Consider the following 10,227-nt stretch of genomic DNA (forward strand, 5'->3'; position numbering starts at 1 on the left):
CCTCTACATATTATGTATTTACAGATTCCATCTCCAATGTTGGCAGATACCTCACTTACTGTTCATTCCAGCCAATCAGTTCCAAATATCTCATATTTCCCTCAATATATCTTCCCAAATCTATACTCAATATCACCTAGAAATTTTTAGTTGCAAATAATATAAATTCATGAACTAATTTATGGTATAATATACATAGGACTTTTAGTATCAGCTCCAATATGTAAAGAGCTTAGAAGATTGCTATCCTCACAACAAGAAAAAAGACTAAATCGACTGGAAAATCAACAACTTTTCTTGAAACCTTCAGGGAACTGAGGTTTCAGGGAAATCTGCTACTCTGAAATCTGGAAAGACAGGCAAATCCAGAGAGTCATAGCCAAGAACTACTTACTTGGAGCAGATGCCACTAGAACATTAAGTGAGGAGAACACTTAAGTGGTAGATTTGATGAATTTCTGGAGGCAACTACAATGAGTGATCACCTCACTCTATTTAGCATGGTTGTTATTAAACAGACAGAAAATAATAACTGCTGGCAAGGATGCAGAGAAAAGGAAATGTTTGTATACTGTTGGTGGGAATGTAAACTAATACAGCCACAACAAATAACAGTGTGAAGGTTTCTCAAAAAACCACAAACAGAACTACCACAGGATCCAGCTATCCCACTACTGGATATTTAATCCAAAGAAAGGAAATCAGTATATCAAAGAGACATCTGCATGTCCATATTTATTGTAGCACTATTCACTATAGCCAAGATATGGAATCAACTTAAGTGTCCAGCAACAGATAAATGCATAAAAAAATGTGATATATATATATATACACACACACAATGGAATACTATTCTACCATACAAAAGAATAAAATCCTGTCATTTGTGGCAACAGGGATGAAACTGAAGGGCAACTTATTAAATGAAACAAGCCAGGAACAGAAAATTAAACACTGCATGTACTCACTCATACGTGGAAGTTGAAAGGTAGTTGATCTCATACAAGTAAAAAGTGGAACACAGGACACCAGAGACTGCGGAGGGTGGGGGAAGAAAAGCATAGGGAAAGAGTTCCTAAAGGATATAAAGTTACAGCTCAATAGGAGGAATTCTAGTGTTCTATAGCATTGTAGGATGACAATAGGATAATTATTATAGAGTTTTAAATAGCTATAAGGGGAATATTAATGTTCCCAACACAAAAAATTATAACTGTTTGAGTTAACAGATGTGCTAACTACCTGATCTGATAGCCGTACATTATATGTACCAAAACATTGCTATGTACTTCATAAATATATACAATTATCATATATCAGTTAAAAATAAAATAAAGGGAGAAAAAGTAAAAATAAAAAATAAAGTTTCTAAACTGAACTTCAAAGACAAAAATAAAAATTAAAACATTAAAAACAGATCCAAGATCTACAGCACAATTTCAAAATATGTAACTAATATATGAGGTTGGTGCAAAAGTAATTGCTGTTTTGCCATTTTTTTTTAAGTCTTGGCAAAAAATACTATTGCTTTTACATCTATCTAATATAAATAACTGGAATAGCAGAAAAAGAAAAAATTAGAATGGAGCAGGAGAAATATTTGATATAATAATAGACAAAACCTTTCCAAAAATGACAGATACCAAACTATAGATCTAGGAAGCTCTGAGAAAAGCAAATAATATAAATCCTACAGAATTACTCTTACACATAACATATTTAGATAGCAAAAGATTGAAGCCAGAGAAAATATTAAAAGTAGTTGGTGAGAGGAGAACATCTTGCCTATAAAGGAACAAGAATAAAAATTACAGCAGACGTATCATCAGAAAATATGCGAGCAAGAAAAAAGTGGAGTGAAATAAAGTATTGAAAGAAAGAATCCCCAGCAATTTAGAAATCTATGTCCAACAAAATTATACTTTAAAAGGAAAGGAGATATCATAACTTTATCTGACAAACAAAACAGGGACTTTATGGCTAACAGATCTTCCTTTCAATAAACATTAAAAGAATTTCATTAGACAAAAGGAAAATGCTATCCATCAGAAACTTGAACCTATTATACATGAAGGAAGGATGGATTCAGGGGAAAGAATAAATGATGATAGAATAAGGTTTTTATTCTTATTCCTTATTTATTTATAAGTTAACTATTTGTATGAAGTAGTAATAGTAACAATACACTGGGTGATTATAATATATGGATAAGTGGAATGAATTGTAAGCAATGTCATAGGGATCAAAGTCTCAGGGACAGGAAAGAAGAATTAGGAATACTCTTTTATCATGTACCTGCCTTATATGTGAAGTGGTGTAATGTTATATGTAGGTGGACTTAGGCTACCTAAAAATTCATACTGGAAACTTTAAGGCAAACAATAAAAAAACTAAAAAGAGGACAGGCATGGCGACTCATGCCTGTAATCCCAGCACTTTGGGAGGCACAGGTGGCCAGATCACTTGAGCTCAGGAGTTTCAGACCAGCCTGGGGAACATGGACACCACCACCCCCAACTCTACAAAAAAAAAATAAAATAAAATAAATAAATATATATATATATAAATTAGCTGGGCCTGGTAGCATGTGCCTGTACTCCCAGCTACTCAGGAGGCTGAGGTGGGAGGATCCTTCTCAGGGCAGAGAAGGGGGTTGAGGCTTCAGTGAGTCATGATCATGTCACTGGCCCCCAGTCTGGGGCAACAGAGATGCTGTCTAAAAGCAAAGAATTAAAAATTATTAAGAAGCGTAAGTGATGTGTTAAGAGAATAGATAAAATATAATATTATAAAATGCTAAATTTTAATCAAGAAAGCAAAAAAATGAGTAAGAAAAATGAACCAAAGAACAAATGTAATGAATAAAGAGGAGTTACAAAAATCAAAGATATTAACCAACTATATCAATACTCACTTTAAATAGTCTAAATATACCAGTTAAAATAAAAAGATATTTAGAGTGAATATTTAAACTGTTTTGAATATAAAGCTTCAGAAAGATTAAAAGTGAAGGGGTGAGGAAAGAAATACCATGCTCATATTAATATGAGCAATGCTGAAGTCACTAAATTAATTTCAGACAAAGCATGCCTAAGAACAAAGAAAAGAGGGGTATTATATAATAATCTCCGAGTCATTTTCTGTGAAAACATACAACCTTAAACATGAATATGCCAAACTAATGAGTTTCAAAGTACGTGAGGAAAAACTGATAGAATTGCAAAGAGAAATAGATTTTGAGAAAGAGACAAATCCGCTACCATAGTCCATGACTTCAACACCTTCATTTTAGTTATTGATACATCAAGCAGGCAGAAAATCAGTAAGGATTGAGTGGACTTCAAAAGCACTACTAACTGGCTTCATCTAATTGACACTGATACTGTATCCGACAACAGAATGCACGTGCTTCTCAAACTTACATGAAACATTCACTAACATGGATTAAATGAGCAATAAAATGCAATTTAACAAATGTTTTAAAAAAGAAAGCCATGCACATATGTTCTCAGATCACATTGCAATTAAACTAGAAATCAATAAAAGAAATAGAGAAGAAATATATCCCATCAATAGTGCATAAGCCTTCCCTTTGCTCTGCAGCCTGTCCAACATTTGTTGTTTTTTGACCTTTTCTAATTGTTATTCTGATTGGTGTGAGATAGTATCTCATCGATGGGAGATAGTTTCTCATCTCTGATGATTGGTGATGCTGAGCATTTTTTATGTTCTTGTCCATTGTATGTCTTATTTGGAGAAGTGTCTGTTCATGTCCTTTGTCCATTTTTAAATTAGATTATTTTGTTTTATTCTTGTTGGTTTGTTTCAGCAGTTTGGAGATTTCTGACATACTTAAATTGAACTATTATTTGACTCAGCAACGCCACTGACTTGGTATATACCCAAAGGAAAATAATTCATTCTATCAAAAAGACACATGCACCCATAAGTTCGTTGCAGTACTCTTCACAATAGCATATACTTGGAATCAACCTAGGTGCCCATGAACAGTGGATTAGATAAAGAAAATGTGTTACATATACACCACTTAATACTATGCAGCCATAAAAAAGAACGTAATCATGTCCTTTGCAGCAACATGGATGGAGCTGGAGTCCATTATCCTAAGCAACCTAACACAAGAGCAAAAAACCAAATACTGTATGTTCTTACTTATGAGTAGAAAGTAAACATTAAATACACATGAACGTAAAGATGGGAAGAATAGATATTGGGGACCACCAAATATGGGGGCAAGGGGACACTGGCTAAAAATCCACCTGTTGAGTACTATACTTACAGCCTGGGTGATGTGGACTTTGCTACCCTAAGCCTCAACATCACAGTTTACCCATCTAACAAACCTTCATGTGTACCTTTAATCTGGAATAAAAGTTGAAAAAAATCCAAATACATGGAAATTAAACAACACACTGCTAAAAAGCACATAAGTCAAAGAACTTTCAAGTTAATTTAAAAAACTAATTAAATTTTGAGCTGAATGAAAACAGAAAGACAACTTAAAAATAGTATGGGATACAGCAAAAGTGTTCAGAGATAAATTTGTAGCATTAAATTTACGTATTAGAAAATATATAACTAAAATAAAAAACGTATGCTTCTACCTCAGGAAAAAAGCAAATGAGAAATTTAAGTCTAATGAAAACCGGTAGAAAATAAATAATAAAATCTGATTCACTCAAAATGGAATATACATGTTATATGTTCTAAATATAAAGTGAAAACCTCCTAGAAGATAACATAAAAATTTGAGTGACCCTGGGTCTGGCAATGACTTTTAGACACAACACAAAGATACAATCCACGAAACAAATAATTGATCAACTTCATTAAAATTAAAAACTACTCTGTGAAAGTTACTGTCAGGAGCATGAGAAGACAAGCCAAGACCAGAAGAAAAAAAAATTTGCAGATGACTTTATTCTCTATGCATAAAATTCAAATAAGTGACCAAGAAAAATCCTGGAACTAATAAATCAGTATAGAAGAGAATAAGAATGCAATATTTATGTAACTCAATTGCATTCCTATATGCTAGCCCTAATGCTTAAGTCTCCTAGGGAAGCAAAGCAGGCCTTAGAGGATGGGCATATCTAGTAATGCTCCACTGCAGTTCCCACCCCTAACACTTCTAAGCAGCAATCTCTTCCAGATTAAGTGTTCGCAGGGGCCATGTGATCTCCTGCTGCCAGGATTCCAGAAGTCCCTGGAAGAGCAGATCATTCCTTGCTTGTTCAACTTACTCCTTCCCCAGGAATTGCTGGGGGACAGGAAGGAATCCTGCTGCACAGTAGTCCCATGTAGAGTTCCCAGCTTCCTCTCCCTTCAGCCTAGCGTCTGTTTCCTCCCTCTGTCCACTCAATTCCTTCCCTCCAAAGATTTATTTGGAGTGTGCTAGTCTTCCCGACATCCCTATCCCTCAGTCACTTGGTGTCAGATATTTCTCTTGACTGGGTCTAGTCCACCATCCTGCCTCTCTTCCCAGAGCTCTCTTGATACATCCAAGTGAGGTTTAAAGAAAGTATTCAGGAGGCTTCAGTGGATGGAAAGAGGGGCCCTGCAATAGCAAGTTAAGGAGAGTCAGAATAATGCATTTTTCAAATAATAACAGCAGTATGAATGGTGGGCACACCTGCCATCTGTATAATCTATTGCCTGTTTTAAATTTTTAGAATATTAACTTATTTTTCTTTTCTGTTGATCATTTGGAGCTACATAAATAGAAGATACAAACTCCAGCACTACTATGGCTGACCATGTGACCTCCAGCCAACTTGTTGAGCTTCTTAAGACCTTACTTTATTTCCTGTAAAGTGGATGCGGTATTAAAAATATGTTGACAACAGAAAAATGTCGTACAGGTGTGACAGCAGTGTTGAATACCCGACCCCACCCTCTCTACCCCACCCAACCACTCCTCTGTAATCCCCTTTTCTAGTTCTGTTGGTATGCCCATCACCCAGCCACTGCTGATGCTTTGGAAAATGGCTTCATCTGCAGGAATTGCTCTTGGGTAGTTGAAGTCACCTCTCTGAAAGGTACCTGGGAGGTTGGCCACCTATTTTACTCCACAGTGTCTGTGGTCAAAATGTCTTGGGCAGTCAGGAAACTATAAAGGCCCTGCTCTCTTGCCTCAAGGAGTGACAGACTCAGGTTCAATTTACGTCTAGATATGTGCATGATTCCTTCCACTTTCCCCACCCCAATTCTTTTACTCATTTAACTGTTTATCTTGAAAGCACACAAACAAAATATACAAAGGAATTCTGGAGATTTTGCTTTTAGGGAACCCAATCTACGACAACATGTGTAGTGTTTGGCATAGCACTTGCCAGTAAAGAAAAAAGAAAGCTAAGTAACAGAGCCCCAAGCAGAACTGAGCTTGGAAGGCAAGTCTTTTGTTTGCTGATTTCATCCCTTTTCACTTATAGTAGACATCACAGAGCTCTTGAATAAAAACTTGCTTCTGAAGATAAGGGGCTGGGACAGAGTAGCAGATTCTTCTCTTTGTACTTAAAAATGTCTGCAAAATGTGTACAAGAAGAATTTTAAAGTTTATCTTTCAAATGCAACACACATAATTAATTTGTAGATAATATATTCAGTACTGTTTATTACTGGGATCTTAGAACACTCACCACCAACACCAATGACAGCAACAAACAGACTTTGAAATACATCAGATCGCAATCATGCAAATAGAAAATTGTAGTGTTTTTTCAGGCTTAATATTATAGACCTCATTTCTACAAAGAGCTCAGCTGAAATAATGCCAAATGCTGTAAAATTTTACTTTGAAAGAGAAAAATCTATCAAAGTCTACATTTTGATATGTATTTTCTCACCAAGTAGTCAAGGCGAAATGGAATAAAATGAGAAGTAGCATGAGATAATGGAAATGTCAATGAATGTGGAGTCGTAACACAGAATTAAGTATTTATCCTTAGATTTGCTCTTTGGAGGTTACATAGTTGTATAAATTTGTCAAAGTTCTCTAAACTATATACTTAAGATGGGGGCAAAATTATGTATCAATAAAATAGTATTTTAAAATAAACATTACTTCCCAGCATTTTTGTCAAAATTAAATCTTGTGGGTTAGAACTCTTTGTAAAGTGCACAGGTCTAAAAGTTGTTAATTACCACTCTGTAAACTGGTATCTTCTAGCCCTTCTTGTATATTTGTGGAATGGATTAATTCATAAAAGTTAATAATACATATGAAATTAGTTATTTTTCTCTGTTATCATTTGTCCTGGCATAAGTATAAAACTAATTTTGTGTTTGTAGGTAATGATGCATCAATCAGAATCTGAGGATATGACTAATTGGTTGATTTCTGTCTAGGTTAATTAATCAAAGCCAACACCAGAGCTTTCTGGTTGGCTGTTATTTGCATGTATGAATTACTCAAATTAACCATCCCATATTAAAAATTAATTTTATATACAACTGCTCAACATTCGTATCTTTATTTCATTATAGTTTATTTTCAAAAAGCCATAGATAGATGCTTTAAATGGTTTCTAGAGTAAGGACAAATGTAGTCTTTTTCCTGGGCATCTCTTCCACCGCATTCATTTATCATGACAAGGTAAAACATCTATAGTGAAGGAGATTGCTTTGGGAAAAAAGATTCATTTATTTAATATGTCTGAGTAAATGTTACCTTAATTAATTGTGATTCCAGGAAAACTAACAAATGTGATTCGACAAACTGGAATAAAATTGACTTAGCCAATGAGAAACCTGAAGTTTATGCTAGCATACTTTTTGATATGGGTATTACATTTCAACTCAAGCTCATTCAATATGGGCTATTGTGATACTTGGAATCTTAGTGTTCAAATACAGAAAACATGGTCTGTGGTATATTGTTATATATCCCTTGAAAAAATACAATAATATAGTTCTAACATGGTCACATTCTATAAATAATTATTCAAATTAAGCAGTTTTGGTAAATCATGCAAACCAGTTATTTCATATTGTTTGATAGGGGTCGACTACTTGCTAATAAATCTGACTTGAAAAGGTTTACGGTCATTTGCCTTTTCCACAATTTTGCTTCCCCAAGATGGCACTTGCTTATATCTTGTTCATTAACTGTGCCCTACACTAGACAAAAGATAGATATTTGCAGAGATTTAATCCTACTACAATGAGCCTTGACCCTACTCAACTGTGCCCAATATAATGATTCTCAAATGGGATCTAGGAATCTAGGCTTACTTGAAGTACAACACTACAGGATAAAATGCCTAACTAGAGCAGAAGATAAAAGGTTCAGATGAACCATTTCTGGAATGGTAAATGAGTCATGTGGTGTCAATCATTATGGTCACCATTATTAACCACATAAAATTAAATATTGAAATATGATCCTCACACTTTCTCTGTTTAGTCTAAGTCACCAAAATAAACAAGAATAATTCCAGTGTAATGATGTGCTAATTTAGCGGGTGAAAGGTAATTATACCTAGCAATTGGAATGCTTAACATGTGCCAGATATGTTACACACATTAACACATTTCATGCTTACAAGAGTTCTGTAAGGTGATTGTAGTGATGGTCTTCTTTCTTCAGACAAAGAGACTAAGGTATTATGAGGTTGAGTAACTTGCCTATGGCCACGCAAATGCTAGATTTCAGGCATTGCAATTTTCAATCATGTTGTACTACTCTAGAACCCACCTTCTTAAGTAATTAACCACCTACTTATACTATAGTGGCTTTCCGTTTGTGGCAGAAAATAAGACAGCATGGACAAACCATTTAGGGAGGTAGAAGTGGTGATATAATAGTATACCAGAGGGCTGTTCTCTAAGATTATTCTACTGGTAGCTAAGGAATCAGAGAAATATTTACAAAGAGAAGAACTTTCAGAATGGATACAGCCAAAAGGAAAACCAGAATTGTGGTAACATAGGTAATTTGACAATGTATTACTTTATAATCCTGTGGTCTTTAGTGATCATTACTTCGATTATGGTAAATCAAAGAAAAATGGCATAAAATTAAGAGAGTGTACTAGTGCATAGACTTTATATTAAAACTATGAATGATGATACAATGTTAAATTATGCCCTTAAAATTACAAATATAACAATGGCTTGAAAAAGATATTAAAGAGGCTTCATTTGCAGTAGTTGAATGGAGAGTTCTGTTTTCAGTCTCTTAGAGAAGTAAGAATCATCAATATTGAGGGGAAATGTTAGTATGAGTTAAAGTATGCATTGAAGGTAGAGGTAGTTGTAGTAGAAATAACATGAATGAAAAGCATAATAATCAATACACTAAATAGTAATAAACAACCTTATAGAAAAAACCCTTATTATAATAAATTTGTTTTATTATTATTACTTTTTTAATTTGGGGGAATGTGATGTTGTGTTTTTTCTGTTAGTTATATATCTCCCTGTAAACGGTATACATGTCAGTCATGTTATTAATAAATAAGTGAGGAAAAGTCAAAACAAGAAATGAAGAAAAAGCCAAGTCATTATTATTTTTATAAAAAAAACATCCGAAGCACAGTAAGGAATGATCAGCGGTGAAAGGTAGTCACACACAATAAGCAGATAGAAACAGGGCCCAGTAGAAACAGGGCCCAGTAAAGTCTATGAGATTATTGACTAAAAGGTCTGATGAGGAGAGCTGACTGCATAGTTTAAACCTCTGGCTCTGGAAAGATAAAGCCCCCTAGTGATATTACTAATTATAACACAATGTTAATGAGGCATAATAAGGAAGATAGTAAACTAAGATGGAAGTCCAATGGACAATCTCGACCGATACTAAGTAAAAAAGGGAGGCACTGAGGATGATGTAAACAGCAGGAAAGTATCTGACAGGAGACTTTCTTTACACATATATATTTATAGTTGTTCTCAAACTTTTAGTGTGCATTAGAATCACTGGGAGGTTTATTAAAGCACAGAGTTCTAGGTCCCACCCCAAGAACCTCTGATTCAGTATATCTGAGGTCAAAGGTAGATAATTTGCATTTATTGCAAATAACTGAGCAATGCAGCTGCTGCCAATCTAGAAATCACACTTTGAGAACCACTTTTCTATGTAAACTAGCAACCGTACTGTCTCATTCAGCTTCTCTAGGGTGCAGCTGATATATTCCTGAACGAACAACTCTAAGTTCTATTTTTTTGTCACTGTCACTCCAGGCACCACCACGGGGAGAACCAGGT

The sequence above is a fragment of the Papio anubis genome, chromosome 17 (genome assembly GCF_008728515.1).
Source record: "Papio anubis isolate 15944 chromosome 17, Panubis1.0, whole genome shotgun sequence".
Classification (NCBI taxonomy): domain Eukaryota; kingdom Metazoa; phylum Chordata; class Mammalia; order Primates; family Cercopithecidae; genus Papio; species Papio anubis.